This window comes from Podarcis bocagei (genome assembly GCF_964188305.1).
Source record: "Podarcis bocagei genome assembly, chromosome: 2".
Classification (NCBI taxonomy): Eukaryota; Metazoa; Chordata; class Lepidosauria; order Squamata; family Lacertidae; genus Podarcis; species Podarcis bocagei.
The window spans coordinates 91,897,711-91,909,717 of record NC_138126.1 but is presented as its reverse complement, the minus strand read 5'-3'; the positions used below and the strand labels follow the sequence as shown (position 1 = coordinate 91,909,717).

General features: G+C 52.8%; 1 protein-coding gene across 2 annotated transcripts in view; it reads left to right on the top strand.

The window, feature by feature from the left end:
* The first annotated feature begins 462 nt into the window (after positions 1-462).
* PIK3R5 (phosphoinositide-3-kinase regulatory subunit 5) overlaps positions 463-12,007 on the top strand; it is a 62,926-nt gene continuing 51,381 nt past the window's right edge. Inside the window, exon 1 of one of the 2 annotated variants that reach the window (XM_081184457.1) lies at positions 463-619. The gene's annotated coding sequence lies outside the window, so the exon portion shown is untranslated. Of the gene's footprint in view, positions 620-916; positions 935-12,007 lie in introns of those variants that run through there. The other variant, XM_081184460.1, reaches the window with a different exon arrangement.

The window sequence follows — 12,007 nt, the reverse complement described above, 5'->3', positions numbered from 1 at the left end:
ATAAATCACCACATAGCATATATTCAACAGAAAAACCAGCGACAATTTGTTGTTGACAAAGGACCGCTGGACATATAAAGGGCGCCATTACCTCCAGTAGCTTAGGGCCTCATCAAACCTATGGGCTGCAGCGCTACCGACCAAGGAGAGAGGTCGACCCCAGCGGACTCAGCGGGGCTGACTTCGGAGTCAAGTGCGCCTCAGACTGTGGCGACCAGCAGCCTTCTTCAGAAGAAGGCCGGGCGCTACATCACTTCACCCTCTGACATTTTGAAACCAGCGGCGGGGAAGGAGGAAGTAAAGGGCGGGTTTACTTGGTTGGGGGAAGGCGGCAGAGATAGCGACCGAGTCGGTCAACAAACAACGCCTCGCGCCTCAGCCCCACCGGCAGCTCCGAGGGCGCCCGGCTCGCTTCCTCCGCCCGCCACCTGGCCGCCCAGGGAAGGGGCGGGGCCAGCCCGGGGCGGCCGCTTCGCGCCTCTTCTTCCCTCAGCTGAGCTCGACGCCTGCGGAGTGTTGCTCGCGGCGGGACAGCGATGGCGAGGACTTGAAGCGCCGCCGCTGCTGCTGGGCTGCCGCCGAGGATGGGCGAGACGCAGGGAGGAGGCGCCCAGAGCAGGTCGGTCGTCGTGGCAGCACTGAGCTGGGGCTTGGAGAGCTTGCGGCTACTCCAAAGTGGCGGGAGGGCGCGTCCCGGTGTCTCTCGGCTCCGTGACAAGGCTTCGTTGGGAGGGGGCCCGGGGGGGGGCGCATTTGGCTGGCTCCGAGGCGGACTGAGAAGCCCGGCGGCTGTCAGTGGAGCTTCATCCTGACTGAGGTCGCCTGGGCAAGGCGTCTCCGTTTCAGAAACGCGTCCTGTTGGTTCGGGGCCACACGGGTGCCGCCTCTGCCTTGGGAAGGGAGCGCAGAGGCCATCGAGTCGAGCCCCGGTTTGGTGAGGAAATCTTGCAACATCCTTGGTCCTCCTCCAGACTTCTGCTGAAGCCCCTCTTTGTGTGTGTGTGTGTGTGTGTGTGTGTGAGAGAGAGAGAGAGAGAGAGAGAGAGATATTTTTTTTTGAGGGTGGGTGGGAATATAAAATGGATAATTTCACCGGTGAGCGTTGCCTCGTACCATTTCTTGGAAATGAATAACGGGGAATGGATGGGGGGGGCGGCGGTGGCGATCTGCTTGCCCGCTTCGTGGTGCTTCCCTGCGAACCCAATAGAGGACTTGCTTCTCTCGGGTTGGGGAGGGGGAACGGGTCAGGGTCAGGGTGTGAATCCTGCACCAGTTCAATCCAGTTTCTAGCTCAAGAAACGCGGACACGGATAAATCTTGCACATTGAGCCCACGGGAACAACTTTTTAATTTTTTTAAAATGTACATTTCGCACCATTTTGCTGTGTTTACTGCTTTGCATCGTTTTATTCCGGTTAGGGAGGAAGGAGCTATTCAAGGCACGGAGGGCGTACTCCCCACAACTACCGGAACTCTTTTTTCAGCCCCTCCCCTCTGACTGAAATGTCCCCTTCTGAGATTTCTGAAGGTAGTTTGCTGCAAACTTTGCGAGCTTACCTTCCGTCCGTAAGGACTAGAAACTTGCAAGCGCGCTCTTTTTAAAAGAAAGATTCTAGAGAAATTGAATCTTGTTCCCAAAACCAGAATCCAAGTTTTCCCCTTCTGTACTCTGCAGAATTACAGCCCTGATGAGAGCCCAGCAAACTATATTCAGCACTTCCTTCAATTTCCTCTTCTAGCTCTCAGCTCCCCCCCCCCCTTATGTGTTGCAAAATCAACTTGGGGCATATCTTGTGGGGGGGATCCTAAATACATTGCTTCCCTAAAATGTAACCAAATGTGTATTTATTTGTCAGTAGAGGTGCAAGGAAAAATATGGAAGGTTCAGGCTACTTCATACTCTGCATTTTGTACACACTAGACTTTTAAAGCACACCCACCCACCCCTGAAGAATCCTGGGAACTGTAGTTTAAGGGTGTTGGGAATTATAGCTCTGTGAGTGGCAAACTACAATTGCCAAGATTATTTTCTGCTGGGAAGGGAAGTTCTTTGAATGTGCTTCATATGTATATGTATACACAGCATCTAGAACTGTGATTGGTGCGGATGTGTACTTTCTCATCTGGGGTGAAGGACCACCTGGTTATTTCCTCTTTCCATTATACCAGGAACTGATGTCCCACCAAATGCCACTGGGCTACAACTCAGGGGATGCCTGACCATTGGCTGTGCTGGCTGGGGCGGATTGGAATTGGAGTCCTATACAGGTTCTCCACACACCTGTGTTATATGCCTCAGGAAGTTAGTGCAGGTGGTGACTTCCAGTGTGGGCACTAACAGTGCAATCCTATGCATGTCTACTCAGGTGTGAGACTCATTGTTTGTCACTTGGGCTTACTCCAAGTGTGTGTATCTGTTGGTTCCTAACAGTGTAGTTGGGTTTACTTCCAGATAAGTGGGTTAAGGATTGCACTCTAACCTCACTTTGGCAATTTATTATTGAGGGAGTATATAATCACATTGCTTATTACCAGGCTGATGGACATGTCTGAAAAAAATAACATGATGTGGCCTTCGAAGAATCAGATGGTATTCAATGTTAACGCATACCTGTTAATGTATCTGCATGGTAAAAAGATAATGACTTCTTTACTTTGTAGAAAGGTTGATTATGTTTCTTATATTTGCCCCCCCCACCCCCACTTTGCCATAAGGTGCTTTTTTGTTTGTTTTTGTTTGGTTTTTTGGTTTTTTGTTTGCAGTGTGATAATTATTAATATGGGAATTGGCCTTGCCAATTTAGTCAATTGGTTGGTGTAAAAAATACAGAAGCACTCTTGAATGTGTATTGCATTAGCCAGTCTGTTCCTGGGTGCCCGGAGCTTGGTTTGCTCTTGCAGCTTGCTTAAGAGGTTGTGAAATGCAGTGTTGTTTTCTGGTCTCAAGTGCTTTGTCTAAATTCCACATTCATTGTCTTCCACTGCTAGCCTGCCCATTCCCCTCAGCTCCTTATCTTGTTTTATCAGCCCTCCTCCACAGCTCAGTTGTTTGACTAATTTGAAATATAATCAAATGATCATTGGTGGGTTGTAAACCACATAGATACCTGACCTTAAATTCCAGGAGGGGTGCAACCCCCCCCCCCAAGACTTTGCTTCTAGTTTTTACTGCCTAACTCTTGAGGAGTTCACATTCTTATCCTGATATAGAGCTCGCTTTGCTCCTTTAAATACTGTATTTTATTGTTCATTTAAAATACCAGTCAGGGTCATGCCTTCAAACTTCTTTTCATGTAGCCATGGCAAGGATACTTTATTATTATTACTGTTATTCTAGATCATCTTGTATCCACTGATCTGTCCAGTTTTGGAATGTGACACCAACAAAGATCTATTTGCAACATTGAGGCTACAAAGCTATGCATTCTTTCTCTGGATGTAAGTCCCACTGAACACAGTAGGACTTACTTCCAAGTAAACATGGACAGGCTTTTGCTGCATATATATTAACTAGAAGTGAAATGCATTTAAGAAACAAACACTTAACAACAGTTTTAGATGCTACAGTTTGAAGGTTCCTCCTCACTGAGGCTCGCTTGGCCCAAGCATTACTTTCCCTACTCCTAGGCGTTTGGTGGTATGTGACGGGCTACATTTAGTGTGAATTGGTTTAATGCTGGTGATGTCTTGCAGGTATCTCTTTATTTTTGGTGTTCCATATTTTATTGTTATGGTTGTCAATTTCTTTTTGTGAGTTGACCTAGAACTAATTTTGTGTAAGGGGCCTACGAAATCAAAATCAGGTTAAATAAACGATACAGTCAAGCTTTGAATTTGGGCTTCCTTGCTTAAGGCGTTTGCCATTTCAAGTGCTTATGGACTGATGCTACTATCCTTTTTTTAAAGAAACCAATACTAGTTTCAATTACAGTGTGGCTTTATATGAAGCTTTGGTATCACAGAGGAGGCTGTGAGTTTCTGTAGTAGCTAAAAGTGGAGCTTTCATTAAGAAACGAGAACTCGGGAGGGTACGCTGCTTTCATAATGAGACAGTTTTCTACACTGCCATTATGGTGCTGAAGAACCCAGCTGCCAACTGCTACTTTGGTAGCACAATTCTCCCCTCCACCCCCACTTCACCCCTTCTTATAGTGTCCTCTATGAAGCTTTGTTGGTAAAACACATGTTTTGCCCCCCCCCCCCGCCCCCTCCCCATTTAGCAAATAGAAAATGTACAGAATACCCTTGGAAGTCAGTGAATGAAGTCAATTTTCTAAATGCTTTTTAGAGCCTTAATTTTGTTTGCTTTTTGCAATACATATGTTTCCCCTGTAAGTAAAGAAGAATGTGGACGGGGGGTGGGGGGGAGCAGGATGAACATCCACTATCTCTAAATGAAAATAGTTTTGAAGTCCAAAGAAAGGCTTAAGTCTCAAGGGAGTCAAAGCCATACATACCCTTCTGAGAACAGTCATGGGAACAAAAGCTTCATTCATTTTAGAGTTGAGTTGGATGAACATATGAGGTGTGTTGATTTATGTCCTACTCTTGACTACCTTGAGCTCTAGTGAGTGTTGGAAAACCTCTTACAATTTTTACCTAAATGAGTGCACAGGCTAAACGATTGCCCATATGAAGCAGAAAAAGTGGTCTTAAAGCAAGAGAATCTTAACATGATGCTGACACTCCACACAAAGTTGTCTCCTTCTGGTTTGCTGGGCCTCACCTGCCATTTATCTTTCTCTCTCTTCCCCCAGCCATACATGAAACTGTACATTCATGTTGGATCCCTCTTCCCTAAATGCTCCATGCTGCAGTCACTTTGTGTGTCAAGTGTCTGCAGACTTTGTGTTGCAGGGGGGAATTGATCTAATTGGCTGCTCACTCTTTGGATGTTTATTTCTCCTTCCTTACCTCTTTATCACAGAATCATACTGTCAGAGCTGCTTGAAGATCCTAGCTCACAGAGGATCACGCTAGCCAGCGATCATTAAGTAAAAGTCTTTATTGAATTACAGTTTCCATTCTCACGCTGCTGCGCGCAAACTCTACGTCTAGTAGCTAGATCGGCGAAGCTCCGTCTGAGTCTCCGCCCCGTGTGCACCAACTTAATATCCTAGCCTTGCTCCACCTTTTCCGCCTGACTGTCCTCCTCTGGGTCCCTCTACCCCCCGGGGCTTCTTCCTTCCGGGATTCTTCTGACGCTGACCCGGACCCTCCTGCCTCCTTGCGCCGGGCTTTAGGACCTGGTTCCCTTTCGGGGCTGCTTACTGCGCCGCCTTCCTCTGCATTTGAACTTGGCGCGCGCGCCCAACCTTCCACTTTCCTCTTAACCGTTTCTTCGCTCCCCGATGGAGGTGTGGCCACTCCTGACTCATGCCCTCCCTCCTGTGGTGAGCTGCCAGCGCTTCCCCCCTGGCTCCCTTCCTCTTCCCTGCTTCCTGGCGGTGACGCTGGTCCCGATTTCCAGCTGCTCCCCCCTGAGTCCCCTCTGGCTCTATCTTCCTGGGGTGCCCCCCTTGCCCTGGCCACTGGTGCTCCTTTCTGTGAATCCTCTGATTCACTAGAAAGACTAGGAGATCTCGGGTCGTCGTCATCACTCATCTTTTCTTCTGCCTCCTCCCCTTCGCTCTCTGTTTCCTCCCTTGCCCGTGCCTCTGCTCCTAAACCCCTGACATCCGTCCCCCCCTCGAAGCCCCCCATTCCCCCCTCCCCTCCTTCCGGTGCTGGAGCTGGGGGCTGCTGTTGCAAAGGGACGAACGTCGGATATCGGTCGCTTCCCGTGGCGGGCCTCCATCTGAACTCTCCCGGGTCTTCCTCCCTGCTCTCGTCGACGACGGTCACCTCCGCTTCCATCTCTGTGCCGCCGTGCTCGAAACCAGGGTCGTCCCCGAAAATGTCCATGTCCGTCTCTCCCTCACTTCCTCCTGGCGGCGTTGCGCGTCCTGAGCATTCCAGCCACTTTCTGCGGAACTGCTCCTCTGGCCTATCGTCCCACCAATACGAGGGTTCTGAGGCGGATCCCGAGGGTGACCCCTCCGGGGAACGGACGTCTCGTGTCGGTTCCTCGTCCGAGTCGAACCCCCGGAACGTGCTGGCCGAAAGCGTGGGCGTGAAAAGCCAGTCGTCGAAAAAGTCTGCTGGCATAGGTCTATGTGGGAAGAGGGCATGAAACTCGTCTTTGAGCAGAGGTTCGTCTAAGGCGTAGCCCGGCACCCAGCTGTTCGCACTGGCCGGGGTGCCCTCCTTGGCGAGAAAGTATTCTACCCCCTCTTCCCCCCATCTGGAGTCCAAAATCTCCGTGACTTCGTTGATGCGCTCCTTCTGTGCCACTCCCGCGTGCCCTGTTCTGTCTCTGGCCGGACTCGGCGCCGTTCCGGGTTCCTGGAACCTGTGCGGTGCCTTGTAGGGAGTGAGCACCGATCTGTGGAATACCGGATGCATTCTGGAACCCTCCGGAAGTGCCAGTCTGAAAGCTACCGGGTTGACCTGCTCTTCGACTTGGTAGGGCCCCAGTTGTTTATGCCCTAGTTTCTTCTTGGCCAACGACCTGGCCGGCACTGCGTGGGCTGCTAACCAAACCCAGTCTCCCACGTGGAGCTCTTCTCCAACCCTTCTGTGCTTGTCTGCTTGTACCTTGTATGCGTGCTTGGCCAGCTCCAGGTGGCGCCTCAGCTGATCGTGGACTTCCTGCAGCTCCGACGCGAACGCATCTGCTGTCTGCGGCTCCCCCTCCCCCATTCTTTCCAGTCCCGGGAAGGTTCTGGGGTGCCTCCCGTTGTTGGCGAAGAACGGCGTGACCCCCGTGGACACGTGCTTCGTGTTGTTGTAGGCGAACTCGGCAAGCGGCAGGTAATCCACCCACGTCGCAGGCTGTTGATTTGCATAACATCTCAGGTACTGCTGCATGATGGCATTGACCCGCTCCGCTTGCCCGTTGGTCTGCGGGTGTCTCGCCGACGCCAGGTTGATCTTGACGTTCAGGAAGCCCATCAGCTTCTGCCAGAAATTCGAGATGAACTGCCGCCCCCGGTCGGACAGAATAGACCGTGGCAGACCGTGAACCTTGAACACGTGGTCTATGAACAGTTTGGCGGTTTGCTCCGCCGTGGCCACCTTAGCACACGGAATGAAATGCGCCATCTTGGAAAACAGGTCCACCACCACCAGCACTGCCGTCTTGCCCCTTGAGCTGGGCAGATCCGTGACAAAGTCCAGGGCCACCCTTTCCCAAGGTTCGACCGGAGTTTGCAGCGGTTCCAACAGTCCGGCCGGCGGTTTGTGCACTGGTTTGGCCCTCTGGCAGGTGTCACACCTCGCCACGTAGTCTGCGACCTCCCCTCTCATTCCAGGCCACCAGAAATCCCTGGCTACTAATTCCACCGTCTTCTCCTTGCCAAAGTGCCCGGCCGTGGGCGCGTCGTGCAGCTGCTGCAGCACCTTGGCTCGAAGTTCGTCTCCCGGCACGTAGATGGCCCCTTTACGGATGAGCAATCCATCTCTTAGCTGGAAACCGTCGGCCGCTGCCTTGCCCCTTTGCACCTCTGCCATCTTTGCTTGTGCGAAGGAGTCCCCCTGCAACGCTCGCCGTACCGCCTCTAGGTCCACGGTCGCCGCGGCGCACGCCCACACTGTCGGTGCGAAGATGTGCATGGCGGCCGCTGGTGTTGCGTCCTCCAGATACTGTGGCTTACGGGAGAGAGCGTCTGCCATGATGTTGGTGTCCCCCGGGACATACTCTATTCGGAAGTCGAAGTTCGCAAAGAACTCAGCCCAACGTATCTGCCTCTGGTTCAGGAACTGTGCCGTGCGCCAGTGCTCTAGATTCTTGTGGTCCGTGCAAACCTGCACCGTGTGCTTGGCGCCGATCAGAAAGTGCCTCCACGCCTTGAACGCTGCATGAATTGCCAGCAACTCCCTGTCCCATATGGTGTAGTTCTGCTCGGACTTGCTGAGCTTCCTGGAGTAAAACGCTCCCGGTCGCCACACCCCCTGCGGGTCTTTCTGCAGCAGGACCGCCCCCACGGCTCTGTCCGAAGCGTCTGTCTCCACCCTCATCGGCTTGCTGGGGTTGACATGAAGCAGCTGCTCTTCCGACGCGAAGAGACGCTTGAGTGCCTGAAAGGACTGCTCCGCCTGCTCTGTCCAAATGAACTTCTTTTTCTTGGAGCTAAGCGTGTCAGTGATGGCCGCCGTCTGCATCGCGAAGCCCTTGATAAACTTGCGATAGAAGTTCGCAAAGCCGACAAACCGTTGGACCTCCTTCCGGTTGCGCGGGCTCTTCCAATCCAACACCGCTCGAACCTTGGCGCTGTCCATGGCGAGCCCCTTGTCAGACAGCTTGTAGCCCAGAAAATCCACCTCCGTCACGTCAAATTGGCACTTCTCCAGCTTGGCGTAGAGCCTATGTTGCTTTAGCCTGCTCAGCACTTCCTTGACGTGCTTGTCATGCTCCTGCTGCGACTCCGAAAAGATCAGGATGTCATCTAAGAAACAGACGCACGTCTTGTAGAGCAGTCCCGCCAACACGTGATGCATAAATGCTTGAAAAACGTGGGAGCCATTTTGCAATCCAAAAGGCATAACTCTATATTCGTAGGTCCCCAGGGGCGTGAACATGGCTGTCTTCCACTCATCACCCTCCCGCATGCGAATGAGGTTGTACGCCCCCCGCAGGTCCAACTTGGTGAACACTCTGCCCTTCCGTACCTTCGCGAGGAGGTCGTCAATTCGGGGCATGGGGAAGTCCGATGGCCTAGTCACACTGTTCAAAATCCTGTAATCCACTACGAGTCTCTTTTGGGGCGTGTCCCGCTGCTTAACAAAGAATACGGGACTGCCCCCCACTGCCTTGGACTCCCGGATGAAGCCGCGCTGCAAATTATGATCAATGAACTCCTTGAGTTCTTGCAGTTCGTCCTCTGACATGGAATACAGTTTCCCTTTAGGCAGCGCCGCCCCCGGCAGCAGGTCAATTTTGCAGTCATATGGTCTGTGAGGGGGTAGCCTGTCTGCCTCCTTCTCGCAGAAAACTTCCAAAAATTCAGCGTACTTGTGGGGAATCGCTTGCAGCGTGCCTAGCAGCAGCTGTGACTCCTCTTCCTCTCCTTCCTGCCTGGGCACTATGCAGTGTTCAGCACAAAAGGAAGAGCCGAAGGTCAGCTGCCTCTGGTACCAAGCCATCGTTGGGCTGTGCTTGTCCAGCCAACTCATGCCCAATACAACGGGCGTGTCAGATAGTTGAGTGACGTTGAAGCTGATGATTTCTCTGTGATTCCCAAGTCGCATCACCATTGGTGGCGTCTGCTTCACCACTTGCCCCCCGAGCAGCTCCCTGCCATCCACCGTGACAACCTGCAGGGGCAGTGTGGCCGGCAGCAACTGCACAGCGTGCCTGTCGACAAAGTCCTGTCCTATAAAGTCCGCATTGCTGCCTGAGTCGATGGTGATTGGCACGTCTATGGTGATTCCATTGGGCAGCTGGAGAGATGCTGTGAGCCTCACTACTGGTTTGGGCGGGAGGGGGTTCACGGGCTGTAAAATCTCTGGGGACTGCGTCACTAACACGTCTGGCTGGGCCCCAGTGCCTCTTCCTCCAGCCAGACTGCGTCGTTTCCCTGCTGTGGTCCTGCTTGCTGCGTTGCTGCAGTCACCATTGCCGAGGCTGCAGTGAGCTTGTGGGGCCTCTGGGGACACTCTTTTGCCATATGCCCTGGTTCCTCACAGACGTAACACTTCCTGTTCCCTCTAGGAGGCTTCGCTTTCACTGCTGCCGGTGCTAGGGCTCTGGTTGCTGACTGAGCCCTTGCACCTCCAACCTCCATAGGTTCGGCTCCTCCTCCTGGCGGAGGCGTGGATTGCGCCCGCGCTGCTTCTCTGGGAAGGAAGGAGGGGCCCCCGGCTGGTTCGCGCCCTCCACGCCCTTCTTCCCTGCTCCACGGACGTCCTTCCAGCCTCACCCCCACTGCCAGTGCCCTCTGCACGACCTCCTGGGTGGTTCGGGGTCTCTCCCCCCTCGCGATCTCATCTTTAATCGAGTTGTGCAGCCCCTCCCAAAAGAGGTCTCTTACCGGAGCCGAATCTCTGTCCCATTCCAGGGCACTGACCAAGGCGAAAAAGCGGGCATGATACTGCCTGACGCTGGCCCTCCCTTGTCTCAGCCCATGCACCTCCTTCCGTGCAAGATCCACGTCAATACTTGATAAAAAGCACCCATCCATCGCTTTAATAAAGGCATCCGCATTCTGGAGCGCCGGATCCTTATCTCTCCATAAATTGCGTAGCCATGCTTTCGCATCCCCATGCAGATGGGACATGATGAACCCCACTCTCTCTTGTTCATCTCTAAAGTCTTTATGCAGCAGTTGCAGTGCGCACAGTACGTCGGCTCTAAAGTTGGGATACTGTTGCAGGTTCCCATCGAAGTGAGAGACTAGCCCGCCTGTCCGTCTCGCCAACCCAATTCCCTCCTGCCGGGGTGTCTGCTTTGTCAGCACGTCTAACCTGACCTGGAGATCCCTGCAGGCGGCAGCTGCCTCCTCCTCTCTCTTCCTGGATGCGAGAACCTCGGCGTTCAGTTGTGCCACTGCTTTTCTGAGGTCCTCTATCTGCTGCTCAGCCGTCATGTCGTCTGCCGTTCGTGAGCTCGCTAGTAGGCACCTGTTTCTCTCCCCTCCTCGAGGCTGTAGATGCCCACAATGATGAGACGGAGCTTACTGTCAGAGCTGCTTGAAGATCCTAGCTCACAGAGGATCACGCTAGCCAGCGATCATTAAGTAAAAGTCTTTATTGAATTACAGTTTCCATTCTCACGCTGCTGCGCGCAAACTCTACGTCTAGTAGCTAGATCGGCGAAGCTCCGTCTGAGTCTCCGCCCCGTGTGCACCAACTTAATATCCTAGCCTTGCTCCACCTTTTCCGCCTGACTGTCCTCCTCTGGGTCCCTCTACCCCCCGGGGCTTCTTCCTTCCGGGATTCTTCTGACGCTGACCCGGACCCTCCTGCCTCCTTGCGCCGGGCTTTAGGACCTGGTTCCCTTTCGGGGCTGCTTACTGCGCCGCCTTCCTCTGCATTTGAACTTGGCGCGCGCGCCCAACCTTCCACTTTCCTCTTAACCGTTTCTTCGCTCCCCGATGGAGGTGTGGCCACTCCTGACTCATGCCCTCCCTCCTGTGGTGAGCTGCCAGCGCTTCCCCCCTGGCTCCCTTCCTCTTCCCTGCTTCCTGGCGGTGACGCTGGTCCCGATTTCCAGCTGCTCCCCCCTGAGTCCCCTCTGGCTCTATCTTCCTGGGGTGCCCCCCTTGCCCTGGCCACTGGTGCTCCTTTCTGTGAATCCTCTGATTCACTAGAAAGACTAGGAGATCTCGGGTCGTCGTCATCACTCATCTTTTCTTCTGCCTCCTCCCCTTCGCTCTCTGTTTCCTCCCTTGCCCGTGCCTCTGCTCCTAAACCCCTGACACATACAGTTGGAAGGGACCATGAGAATAATCTAGTCCAACCCCCTGCAATGCAGGAATCTTTTGTCCAAGGTGGGGCTTGAACTCGCAATCCTTAGATTAAAAGTCTCATGCTCTGCAAGCTGAGCTATCTCCTATCACTCCTGAACCATCTAGTCTCTGCCCTTGAATTGAATCTGGCTGCCTGAATACAGCAGGCATCTTATGCATGCAACTTGGGAGCAGGTCCATCACTATGGGACTTAACTGTGGGGAAACCTCGTGGGAAGGAGCCGTGAAACTCACTGGACATCGGGAATGTCTTCTACTCACCTGCTTGTCCTATATATTTAAGAACAAAAACCAATGGAGCAAAAAATTCCAGAGCACTGCTACAGAGGTTTGTGTACATTGTCTCTTCTGCGCTATCACATCTTCATTTTGTAAACTGTCAATTATGACTTTCAAGTTACGGTGTTATAAATTTTTCAAAATGCCTCCCATTGTTTTTGCTTGATGTTGACTGTTCCCTTGAGGAGTTATTCCAAGTCACCAGCATAGTATATCTATTT